Source organism: Nicotiana tabacum, chromosome 16, assembly GCF_000715075.1.
Source record: "Nicotiana tabacum cultivar K326 chromosome 16, ASM71507v2, whole genome shotgun sequence".
Taxonomy (NCBI): Eukaryota; Viridiplantae; Streptophyta; class Magnoliopsida; order Solanales; family Solanaceae; genus Nicotiana; species Nicotiana tabacum.
In genome coordinates this window covers 3,025,699-3,039,464 of record NC_134095.1, presented here as the reverse complement: position 1 = coordinate 3,039,464, position 13,766 = coordinate 3,025,699, and the positions used below count along the sequence as shown (strand labels likewise).

Genomic DNA, 13,766 nt, shown 5'->3' with positions numbered 1-13,766 from the left:
CTTGCTTGGTTGAAAAATAGGAGTTGTAAATGCATTCTTGCTAATATTAATACCATAGACATATAGGTATTAGTTTAACTTGAATAGATGCATAAGAACTCGAAAGATTCTTATGAATATTATTAACCCTATAATCAATAACCCGGATAATTCAATAAATCAATCTTAAGCTAAAATAGTAACATGATCTCTAGCAAGTCCATGACCCTGGAATATCTTTACCAAAATTGGTATTAAAATATTGTGTAATTGGTGTAGTAATTTTGTGTTAAATTATTGTACAATTATTAAGTAAGTTGTAAATTGGTTCTTTACATATTTTGTGATAATTTAGCTTGAATTGATAATTGTTTGAGTCTTCATCAGTCGAGAAGTTGATCACAATTCCTCGTAGGAACAATACTCTACTTACTACTATATTACTTGTCGATCGCGTACACTTGCGTGAGTGTTTTGGTCGCAACACTAACTATGGGTAAATAAACTAAAACAATATTCATCATAAAACTTGCAAGAAAAATAAAGAGAAGAAGAAACCAAGATGTTTTGGGTGCTCTCTCACACTTGTTCTTCTTGCCAAAAAAACTCTCCAAAATAATACATCCTCTCTTGGGCGGAGTCTAGTGTTTAAAATAGGGTTTTGGGCTAAAAATCCCGTGTTTTGCACTTTAGTCCCTGAAATTTCCGCCTCCTGCCACGGTTCTACCGTGGTCGCGGTCAAACCGCGGCCAAACATGGCCTCTGATTCTTCAATTGTCTGCGTCTGCACTCTGCCGCGGTTTTGCCGCGATTGCGGTGAAACCACGGTGTTTCATCCTGTTCCGTTTAGAATTTGGAAAAACTCAAAATATGAAAGTTATAATCCTTTGAGTTATCTTTCCAACCATATATTATGAAGCCAAAATGAAGTTCTGAGTAAAAAGTTATGTGCATTTTACTAGACAGTACGCAATATGCCTCATCGAGTCTTCATTTGTTCTCAACTATCAAATTTGACCCCCGAACACGATCCCGGCTTAATTCCTTGAGCTTTTACTCAGACTTCAAAGCTTCAAATCACTTAAATTCATTCCTTAACATCTATATAGCTCGGAATCACACCTACAAGGCATAAAACACATAATTAGTGCAAAACACTTGCGATTAAAGCGCAAACTCAACTAAAGTGCAGTAAATTAGAGTGTAATAATCAACTAAAACACGTAATTATAGCCTATCATCATTCGACAAAATACAATAAAACAAAAAACGATATATAACACAGAAAATCTTTGTGTTAGCATAAATTGGTTGATCCACTTAAATAAAAGATAAATCATAAGCAGTGACGAAAGTCAGGAAATTCAATAAGGGTGTTCAAAAATCCTTTGCCAATGGGCTATGCAAGGGTGTTCAAAGTCTATTTTTTAATCAATAACAAGTACTAATATTTTACCTTATACGTAGTATAATTTTTCGGCAAAGGATGTTCAGTTGACCACCCTTGCGCCAACGTAGCTTCGCCCCTGCCCATAAGACTAAACTTCAACATGATTTGTGTGATTAGAATCTCACTAACACAAAAAGGACAGCCCAGTGCCCTAAGTTCTCGTTATGCATGGGGTCTGGGAAAGGACCGGACCACAAAGGTGTATTGTACGCCTTACCTTGCATTTCTGCAAGAGGCTGTTTCCACGGCTTGAGCCCGTAACCTCCTGGTCACACGGTAGCAACTTTACCGGTTACGCAAGGCTCCCCCTTCTAGAATCTCACAATTTAACAAAAATAATCACAATTCATATGACTAGATTTTGAACTAAAATAATCTAGTGCATAGCGGGAGCTTATTGCATTATTTAGCATATGGCTAGATTTTTTAAACTAAAATAATCACAATTTAGATGACTAGATTTTAAACTAAAAAGAAATAAGGAAAAAAAATAGGAATACATGAAATGCCTCTACAGTTTTCATATAGGAAATATTATTCTAGTGTCTCAATGTATATGAATATAAAGAAAAGAAAATTGCTATAAGCTGCTACTACCTCCTAATAATCAACTGGCCTCAATTTGTTAAGGCAAGCAAATCAACAGAAGTAAATACAAAAGGATGAATCTTGCAAATCCAACAATCCTCTACTTCTCCTCTGCTATAGCAATATGACCAAACTTGTACCAATTCTCTAGTCTCAAAACTATATGAAACAATTGTATGTGGCATTACATGCAAATATAAGACCTGCAAATCTTTATTAAATGCACAAGGCCTAATTGAATATCCCATACTCAACCTTGTATCTTGATCATTAATCAAATCATTTAATCTTATAAAATGATTAAGCCTCCATAAATCAAAATTATTGTTGTTTCCTCTAAAACTCCATATGAAAAATCCACTTTTAACTGGATCGCAAAATTGTATTAGTCCTTCTGATTCCCATAAAAACTGAGAATAGACACCTTTTCTTGATTTTTTCCCACTATGATTTTTTGGCAAAGGAAATAATGTAAAGAACTCTCCTTTACAATCATATACTAACAAACACAAACTCCATATCCAATACAATCTTTCACCAGAAAAAACACTTGGACTATAACATTGTCCTCTCAAGAATCCATCTTGTAAAAGAAGTTCAGAGTTCAATATTCTCAATTGGGATTCTCTCCAATTCCATAATTCTGATGAAAAAACCATGCAATTCATCATTTGAGCATCAAAATCAACTTCTTCCCAGAAAAAACATATAATTTGAAACTCATGATTCCAACCATCAAAAACAAGACTTGAACAAGCAGGCCTTAAAATATGATGAGAAAGAGGAAGTGTAACATATTGGTCAAGTACAGGGGAAGAAATATGATAATTCCAAAACTCATTGTTAAGAGATGCATATAAAAGAAGACCATTACAAGAATCAATCAAATAAGGAAAATTATGGGTAGAAGAAGAATGGAGAGTACAAAATTGGGCTAATTTTTTCTGGGGTTGATCATGTAATTTCAAAAAGATTGATTCTTGGGATGAATTGTGTTTGAGAAAAAGTATAAGGCCAGTAGAAGTTGTGGGAGGGTAAAAAATGCGGATATTTGTGATGGAATTTCGCCATGTTTTAGAGACAGTTTTTAATTGAACAAGAGATTTTAAGGGAATTTTAGAGAAAATTGATTCCACTACATGATATGATAAATTCCCCAATTCAATCATCTCTTGTTCTTGTGCTGTCGCTGATTCTTCTTCTGTCTCCATCGCCATCCCCATTATTATCCTCCCTCTGACCTCTTCTCTGTTTTTTGTTTGTTAAACCCTAGACTAAACCCTAAACCCTTAAATAGGAGCGATTTAGTGTAAAACGATTTAACTGTAAATTGTAATTAAGTCTGCAGTTAAACCCTAAATAAACCCTTAAAAAGGAGTGGTTTAGTGTAAAAATATTAACTGTAATTGTAATTAAGTACATGACTTTACTGGGCTCATGGTCGGTTACCGTCAAAGTAACAAATTTTTAATTTCTTTTTTCATACTCATATCATTCTTTATAATCTGTATTTAAATTAATGCCAAGTAATTTATACTTAGATAACTCCTAAACAGGTCATTAAGAATAGTAGATACTTGATTGTATACTTGGTGTGCAAGCAAATAAATAAATACTTGGTGTGCAAGCAAATAAATAAATACTATATAAATACTTGGTGAGCAAGCATTGAAATTCTATAGTCAGACGGGTTATGACCTATATTTTCTCACTTTATTGGTTGTTAGATAGTTAAGTATTTCTTTTTGCTATATAATTTGGGGTTAATCACTTAATTATATCCTTTAATTTCTCTTTCTTGATGACTACGTGGTCAAGTATTAAAGATAGTATTGAAGAATGAATGCAGGTAGAATAACAGGGGTAGTGAATAAACATTCTTACGAGGGGAGAAATTGATAAATGTAAAAGTAAATGTCCAAAGATTGAGATAGAAAAGTTAGAAGTTAGAGTAGAATTTTGAATGTCGTGATAATTTGAGGTAAGAACAAGAACATAGTTGGATCTCATATAATAAATGACATTATTTTCATGGCACATAGTATATTCATTTAAAGAAAAGGTTTCAGTTTAATTTAAAGTAAAACTGAATAATTGTAATATTATATATTTTAGCATCTCATATTCGTACGAACTAGACACGGATCTAGCTTTTTTATAAATTGGGTGCACAAGTAAAGAAAAGCAAAAAAAAAAAAAAAATATTAAGTGAGAATTGATCTCTGCTACTCTAGGCAAATAATTTAGTATTCAGTCAAGTGCATAACTTAATCTCATTACACAAAATACCTAGTTCGGTGAAGAAATCATAAGTTCATGTGCCCTATATATTGGGCTATAAATCAGCCCGTGGTAGGAATTGTTCAACCAAAAGATATAGATCTTGGTTCAACTAATTAAATTAATATAAATGAGGGTTAATCTTAGCTAAAATAATATCTTCAAGATAGAGTTCTTAAAAGTGCAATAAATACTACGTAGGTATATTTTGATAGCAGCGACATCATACAATCAATATTGAAGAAATCAAATCAACAGCTGGAAACAACTGCTAATACCCGTAGGCTGAGGAGCAAAAGGAGGAATCCGCCCGAGGAGGGGCTCACGTTTGATTAGCTAGTTGGTGAGGCAATAGCTTACCAAGGCGATGATCAGTAGCTGGTCCGAGAGGATGATCAGCCACACTGGGACTGAGACACGACCCAGACTCCTACGGGAGGCAGCAGTGGGGAATTTTCCGCAATGGGCGAAAGCCTGACGGAGCAATGCCGCGTGGAGGTAGAAGATATAGAGAGAAAGAGAGGAAGAGAGATTCTTATTTCTTCTTCAATTGTGTATTTTTCCTATCTATTACAAGGCCTTTATATAGGCATAAAAAGTGAAGAAAATATGTAATGGAATATGTCATTGAACATACAAATTATGTCATTGAATATGTCATTAAGCATTTTAGCTAAAGATCATGGAAGAAGAGTAGACATCCACCATAATGTGATATTCATCATAACACTCCCCCTTGGATGTCCATAGATAATGTGCCTTGTTAAAAACTCTCTAAAAAAATATTGGGATGTACATAATTATTTATGATATGCATTGCTTGCTGCCTCATTAAAAACCTTACCAGGAAAACCCAGTGGGACAAAACCTTGGCTAAGGAAAAGAGTGCAGCGTATAGTTACTCCCCCTGATGAAAAATCACTTAATGTCTCGAAGACGACGCATTCCAATCTTATATATCAGCTTTTCAAATATTGAGGTTGGTAATGCCTTAGTGAACAGATCAGCCAAATTATCACTTGAACGAACTTGTTGTACATCTATTTCACCATTCTTCTGAAGATCATGAGTGAAAAAGAATTTTGGTGAAATGTATTTTGTTCTATCTCCTTTGATATATCCTCCTTTCAATTGAGCTATGCATGCAGCATTGTCTTCATACAATATTGTTGGAATATTCTCTTTCGAAGAAAAACCACATGTTTGCTGAATGTGTTGAGTTATAGATCTTAACCAAACGCATTCTCGACTTGCTTCGTGAATGGCTATTATCTCTGCATGATTTGAAGAAGTAGCAACCATAGTTTGTTTTGTCGAACGCCATGATATGACTGTACCTCCACTTGTAAATAAATAGCCTGTCTGAGATCGACCTTTGTGTGGATCAGACAAATATCCTGCATAACCAATCAATGATGGCTTGGATTCGTTTGAATAAAATAAACCCATATCAATGGTCCCTTGGAGGTATCTGAATATATGTTTAATACCATTCCAATGTCTTTGTGTTGGCGAAGTACTAAATCTTGCCAATAAACTTACTGAGAAGGCTATATCTGGTCGGGAATTATTGGCAAGATACATTAATGCCCCAATTGCACTAAGATATGGTACTTCGGCACCAAGAAGCTCTTCATCATTTTCATGAGGTCGGAATGGATCTTTCTTTATATCAAGTGATCTCACAACCATTGGGGTACTCAATGGATGTGCTTTATCCATATAGAATCGCTTTAAAATCTTTTCGGTATATGTTGATTGATGGACAAATATTCCATCTTTCATATACTCAATTTGTAGACCAAGACAAAATTTTGTCTTTCCAAGATCTTTCATTTCAAATTCTTTCTTCAAACAGTCTACTGTTTTTGGAAGCTCCTCAGGAGTTCCAATGATATTTAAATCATCAACATACACATCGATTATAACAAATTCAGATCCAGACCTTTTTATAAAGACACAAGGACAAATTGGATCATTCTTGTACCCTTCTTTCAACAGGTATTCACTCAGGCGATTGTACCACATATGACCTGATTGTTTCAATCCGTATAAAGATTTCTGAAGCTTTATTGAGCAAGTTTCTCGAAAACTTTTATATGCTTCTGGCACTTTAAATCCCTCAGGTACTTTCATAAAAATTTCGTTGTCTAATGATCCATACAAATAGGCTGTAACAACATCCATTAGATGCATATCAAGTTTTTCTTGCACTGCCATATTTATGAGATACCTGAAGGTGATAGCATCCACTACAGGAGAATATGTCTCCATGTAATCAATTCCAGGCCTTTGGGAAAACCCTTGTGCCACAAGTCGTGCTTTATATCTAACGACTTCATTTTTATCATTTCGTTTCCGCACAAAAACCCATTTATACCCTACTGGCTTTATGCCTTCAGGTGTTCGAACTATGGGTCCGAAGACTTCACGTTTTCCAAGTGAAGTTAACTCTGCCTGGATAGCGTCTTTCCATTTTGGCCAATCATTTCTCTGTCTACATTCATTGACAGATTTTGGTTCAAGATCCTCATCTTGTTGCATTATTTCAACAGCAACATTATAAGCAAAAATGTTATCGATAACAACATTATTTCGGTTCCATCTTTTCCCGGTTGAGACGTAACTTATTGATATCTCTTCATTTTCATTATTTTCAGGTACCTGGACCTCCCCTAAGGTCTTATCATTTGTTACATCTTGGGGCTCTTCTTGAGCCACTACCTCCGTGTTATGTTCACTTTGATCATTTGCTCCTTTTCTTCTTCGAGGATTTTTATCTTTAGAACCGATTGGTCTACCACGTTTCAAGCATGGCTTAGACTCATTTGCTTTAATTAATTGTGCTGCCGGGATATCAACTCGAATTGGTGCATTAGCAGCTGGAATATGTGACTTGGTCACCCTTGGTAGGTCAGTGAATGCATCTGGTAATTGATTTGCAATATTTTACAAATGAATAATCTTTTGAACCTCTTGTTCACATTGATTTGTTCGAGTATCTAAATGAGACAGTGATAATGCATTCCAATCTATATTCTTTTTCAGCTGCTTATTTTCTCCCCCTAATGTTGGATATACTGATTCATCAAAATGACAATCAGAAAATCTTGCCATAAATAAATCTCCAGTCATCGGCTCTAGATATTTTATAATTGAAGGAGATTCATATCCAACATATATCCCCAATCTTCTTTGAGGACCCATCTTTGTGCGTTGTGGTGGAGCAATTGGAACATATATCGCACAACTAAAGATCCTAAGATGGGAAATATTTGGCTCCTGACCAAAAGCCAATTGCAATGGGGAGACTTTATGATAACTTGTGGGCCTTATCCGCACAAGTGATGCTGCGTGCAAAATAGCATGACCCCATACTGAAATGGGAAGTTTTGTTCTCATAAGCATTGGTCTAGCAATTAATTGGAGGCGTTTGATCAATGATTCTGCTAGACCATTTTGTGTATGAACATGAGCAACCGGATGCTCAATGGTTATCCCAGTTGAAATACAATAATCATTAAAGGCTTGGGATGTAAACTCACCAGCATTATCAAGACGGATTGTCTTAATTGCATAATCTGGAAACTGTGCTCTTAGCTTTATTATTTGAGCCAACAATCTCGCAAATGCCATATTGCGAGTTGATAGTAAGCACACATGTGACCATCTTGTAGATGCATCTATCAAAACCATATAATATTTGAATGGTCCACATGGAGGGTGAATGGGCCCACATATATCACCTTGTATACGTTCCAGAAATGCAGGGGATTCCATCCTAACTTTAATAGTTGATGGTCTAATAATTAATTTTCCTTGAGAACATGCAGCACAAGAGAATTCCTTAAATTGAAGAATTTTCTGATTCTTCATTGCATGTCCATGTGAATTCTCAATTATTTTACGCATCATATTAGAACCAGGATGGCCCAACCGGTCATGCCAAATAATAAAATTATCTTGATTAGTAAACTTCTTGTTTACTACGGCATGTGTTTCAATCCTGCTAATACTTGTGTAGTATAAGCCGGAGGAAAAAGCGGGTAACATTTCAAGCACATATTTCTTACCGGACGTTATTGTAGTAATATAAAGATATTCAATCTTTTCATCATTTGTAGTCTCAATATGATAGCCATTTTGGCGAATATCTTTGAAACTTAATAAGTTTCTTTGAGATTTACTACAATATAGTGCTTCATCAATAGCCAAATTTGTTCCTCCTGGTAGTAATAAATTGGCTCTTCCAGAACCTTCAATTAATCTTGTACTATCGGATATTGTATTAACATTCGCTTCTTTCATTACCAAATAAGAGAAATATCTCTTATCTTTTAAAATAGTGTGTGTTGTAGCACTATCCAAAAGACATATATCATTTTTATTAATCTTGAGTCCAACTGAAGACTGTGGAATTTTCATATTCTTCATAAAAAAGACAAATAATACATCATAAGAAATATGAAAGACAAGCAAAAAAAACATTAAGAAATACATTAGAAATATAGAAACTAGCAATACATGATGCATTAGGAAAATACACTCAAGAAAAAATAAACTAGTTGCAAACATAAACATAACAACTTTTATAACTTCATTCCCCAGTAAGATGATTCATTCTTCAGTCAATATCCTCAAAGAAGTCTCCAACTTCTAAATGAGTAATATTTGTTAGGCCTTCAAAATCATCATCTTTATATGCAGGATGTGCCTTAGAATCATATTTATTTGAGGGACCTGCTTCATCATTATTATTTTGAAAGGTCAAGTGTGCCTCCACATTATTTTCTTTTTTCTTGAGGGAGGCTTGATAAAGTTTGACAAAATGTTCTGGCGTACGACAAATGCGCGCCCAATGACCTCTCATACCACATCGGTGACACATACTAGCTTTACCTTTTGAATGATTAATTTGAGAACCCTTATTGTTCTCCAATTTATTTCCACCACAATGACGATAATTATTTCGCCCCCTTCCACGTCCACGTTTATGACCATGTCCACGACCACGGTAATTATTTTGTTTTCTTTCAAACTTATCATATGTTGCTATAGCATTCACTTCCGGAAATGGAGCTGACCCAGTAGGACGGGCTTCATGATTTTTCATTAATAGAGTATTATTCTGCTCAGCCACAAGTAGGCATGTGATTAACTCAGAATATTTCTTAAAACCTTTTTCACGGTATTGTTGTTGTAGCACCACATTTGAAGCGTGAAAAGTAGAAAATATTTTTTCCAATAAGTCCTCATCTGTGATAGTGTCTCCACATAATTTTAATAGAGAACTTACTTTAAAGATAGCAAAATTATACTCACTTACAGTTTTAAAGTCTTGCAACCTTAAATGTATCCACTCATACCGAGCTTTTGGTAATACCGTAAGTTTTAGGTGGTCATATCGATCCTTCAAATTAATCCATAATTCAAGTGGATCTTTTACTGTTAAATATTCAGTTTTTAACCCTTCATGTAAATGATGGCGAAGGAAAATCATGGCTTTCGCTTTATCCTGATTTGATGCTTCATTTCCTTGTATAATCGTATTTCCAAGACCTTTAGCGTCGAGGTGAATTTCAGCATCAAGGACCCATGATAAATAGTTCTTCCCGGTGATGTCAAGTGCCACAAATTCAAGTTTTGATAAATTTGACATAGTGAAAACTCAATAAAATATGGCTCAACTTAGCTGGAGTTAAGAATAAAATTAGAGCTTCGTGCTGATAACGTGTTATGAAATATAACCCAAAATAACAATATAGAACAAGCAAAAACAAACTAAGAGATATAGAGAGAAAGAGAGGAAGAGAGATTCTTATTTCTTCTTCAATTGTGTATTTTTCCTATCTATTACAAGGCCTTTATATAGGCATAAAAAGTGAAGAAAATATGTAATGGAATATGTCATTGAACATACAAATTATGTCATTGAATATGTCATTAAGCATTTTAGCTAAAGATCATGGAAGAAGAGTAGACATCCACCATAATGTGATATTCATCATAACATAAATGACATTTAAGTAAATAGAATGAATGAGTCACCCACAATGTATTTTTACAAATGAATATCACATGTCCCCTATCATTATATCTCTTATAATTTATAGGGAACATGCTCCTAAAAAAACCATAATAGTATATAAGGGTGAACAAAACCAAACTGCAAAACGCACCAAATCGACAAACCGAGTCAAACCAAAAAAAAAAAAAACCCCACTAGTGGTTTGGTATTTAAATTTTTTTTGACTATAAATGGTTTCGTTTGGTATTAACTAAAAAAAAGTTAACCCGCGACTAAACCAACTCGATATATATATATAAAATTATTTTATACATAGAAGTTTTTATAATAATATAATTAATATAATTTTCTTTAACATAGTTTTTATTTTTTAACATCAGATTTGGGCTTACAATTTATGTCCACTACCCATAGATCACTTAAGTAAAAAAGTCCAAACCATTACACCCAACCCAAGTACTGATGTTTAGTTCACTTCCAAAGTTGGAGAGAAGAAACTTTCGTTCACTTCTAAAGTTGAGAGAGAAGCAAACCCTACAACCGCACATCTTGAGCTCTTTCTTTTCAATTCAAGTTCACTTAGTCCGATTCAAGTTCAGTTCATCCGATTCAAGTTTAGTTCATCCCAATTCAGTTTAATTTTGAATCAACTCATCTTGATTTAGGGTAAGTTTGTATCGTTCTTTAATATGTTAACAACCTGAATATTCTGTATCTTTCACATTGGGAATAGCTTAGTTTTGTATCATAAGCTAATAACTATTTCTTTGAGATTACAACTTTCTTTATCATGTGTAGTGACTCTCTTTTCGGATGAAAACTACACATTTTGCACCGGATGTGGAGATGATTGTCAACATTCCTCCGACTATGCCAATGACATCTCAATAGCAAGGTAAAGGCACTCCTCATCGACGCACTCCTCCTAAAAAGCAAAAAATAACAACTCCTCTAGTACTTTCTAAATCTGGGAATACTGGTAGAAGAACGTCTGAGATTTGGGATTATTTCTTCAAATTTATTGCTAAAGGAGGTAAATGTAGGGCAAAATGCAATTATTATTCTAAAACCTCTGCGGCCGAAATCATCAATGGGACTACTACGTTATGGACACACATAAATGTGAAAAGTCACAAGTCCCCCTTTAGGTTCGTTGATAAGAGGCAATCCACACTAAAACCTACCAAAGAAGGCTGGCTAGCAGGTGGTTTGGGTTCTACTGAAAGGGTGGTGCATAATGTGGATGAGATAAGGAGGGCCATTGCCGAATTTGTAATTATTGATGAGCAACCATTTAGAGTTGTTGAGGGAGAAGGGTTTAAGAAACTAATGGCTAAAGCTTTGCCAAATTTTGAATTACCTTCTCGTGTAACTGTTGCTCGACATTGTTTGAAGATTTATCAAGAAGAGAAAGAAAAGTTTAAAGAGCTTATCAAGAACCAACGTGTATGTCTTACTAATGATACATGGACATCACTCCAAAATTTCACTTATATGGTTATCACTGCACATTGGATTGATGATCAATGGAATCTACAAAAGAAAATTCTCTAAACTTTTTCCAAACACCATATCACAAGGGTGAGACTATCGCTAAGGGGATTGAGGAATGTTTATTAGGTTGGGGCATTGAGAACTTGGTTACAGTGACCCTAGATAATGCAATTGCTAATGATGCTGCCATTACGCATTTGAAGGTGCTTATTGATGATTGGAAAGGGGGAATACTTGGAAATTAGTTTTTACATATTAGGTGTAATGCTCATATTTTGAACTTGATTGTAAAAGATGGGTTAGATGAACAAATTGAGCCAATTCCTCTTATAAGGAGTGCGGTGAAATATGTTAGGTCTTATACTTTAAGGTTTGCTTCTTTTAAGTCATTTGTTGAGAAAGTTAAGATAGACACTCATGGTCTTGTGAGTCTTGATGTAGAAACTAGTTGGAATTCGACATATACAATGTTAGATAAAACTTTGAAATTTGAAAAAGCTTTTACAAGAATGTATTTAGAGGATCAAAAGTACCAAAAGTACTATCGAGAAATAAGTACAATAAGAGAAAATCCATCAGATGATTGGAAGAATGTGAAAGCTTTTGTCAAGTTTCTTAACATTTTCTACCAGACAACTTTGAAATTTTCAGGCAGTTTGTATGCTACTTCCAATTCTTTCTTCCATGAATTTTTTAATCTTCGAAATGATATTATTAAGTATACTAAAAGTGATGATCTTACTTTGGTTGATATGGCAAAAAGGATAAAAAGTAAGTTTGGGAAATATTGGGGTAAATTTGAAGTATGAATATGCTAGTAATTATTGATGTTGTGTTAGATTCCAGATATAAGATGAAGTATGTGAACTACATTATTTCCATTGCATATGGTCCTTTGTTGGAAAGAATAAATCTGAAGATGTGGGCAGTATTTTGACTCACTTATATAATCACTACAATGATTCTTTCTTTGAGAATTCTAATGACAATATTGAAGGTGACATCAGTATGACGAGTGAACCTGGTAATTTGTTACAATCTCAATGGGAGAAATATATGGAAGAGGAGGGAAATAGTGAAAGAAAATCCGATCTTGAGATATACTTGATAGATGATGTGGTGAAAATCAAGGATTTTAATATCTTGAGTTGGTGGAAAGCTTCATCTAGTAAATATCCAATTATTTCAAAAATTGCTCGGGATGTTCTTTCTATTCTTATTTCTGCTGTTGCATTTGAGTCGGCTTTTACTTATCGGAGTTCTTTATCGCCAAAAATAGTAGAAGCTCTTATTTGTACTCAACAATGGATATGATCACCTTCTAAAGAATGCAAGTTTGAAGATATTTTAGAGGAAGTCCAGAAACTTGAGCAAATTGAAGAAGGTAATTTAATATCTTCAGTTCTTAATCAAACATGTTTTATTTTATTTAGTACTCAAATTGTTTTTTTTCCTCTCAAAATATCCAGATTCACCTTTGAGGATTGATTAGCCAGCTCTGTTCATGATGTTACAGCTCATGATGGAATAAAGGCTTGTTTGTTATCAATAGCTACTAGGTGTACGAAGTTTTTAAATTAACCAAGACTTCTTAAGTTTACTTGCGACAGTTGTGAATTGTAATAGTCTAGATGATCTTAGAGTATTTCTCCATCAACTCTAATGTAGTTATAGTTTTGCCATATTCTGTTTTGTATCTAATGCTATTGGAAGGGGTTGGAGTAAAGTAATGAATTTCTCTAATAATTGTTTATTTGTTGAAGTTATTTTTAGTAATTAACCTTGGATTTAAGTGTTGAAATTGGTGGCAAGCAGAGGCATATCAACTTGATGCCATGGGTTCATTCTGTCTAGTGATATGGATATGCTTTTGTGTGTGTTAGCTAGTTTTAACAGGTATTCTGTCCAGTGGTATGAATATATTTTTGTGTGTGTTAGCTAATTTTA

The 13,766-nt window shown here is 34.2% G+C and overlaps 1 long non-coding RNA gene and 1 pseudogene across 1 annotated transcript; both read left to right on the top strand.

Moving 5' to 3' along the window:
- Window positions 1-4,468: 4,468 nt before the first annotated feature.
- LOC142170870 (18S ribosomal RNA) lies at window positions 4,469-4,781 on the top strand (annotated as a pseudogene).
- A 5,990-nt stretch (window positions 4,782-10,771) lies between these two features.
- Window positions 10,772-13,545, top strand: LOC107774030 (uncharacterized). The gene is made up of 3 exons (XR_001645413.2): window positions 10,772-10,991; window positions 11,124-13,203; window positions 13,289-13,545. It is a non-coding gene; the product is annotated as an uncharacterized LOC107774030 (long non-coding RNA).
- The last annotated feature ends 221 nt before the right edge of the window (window positions 13,546-13,766 follow it).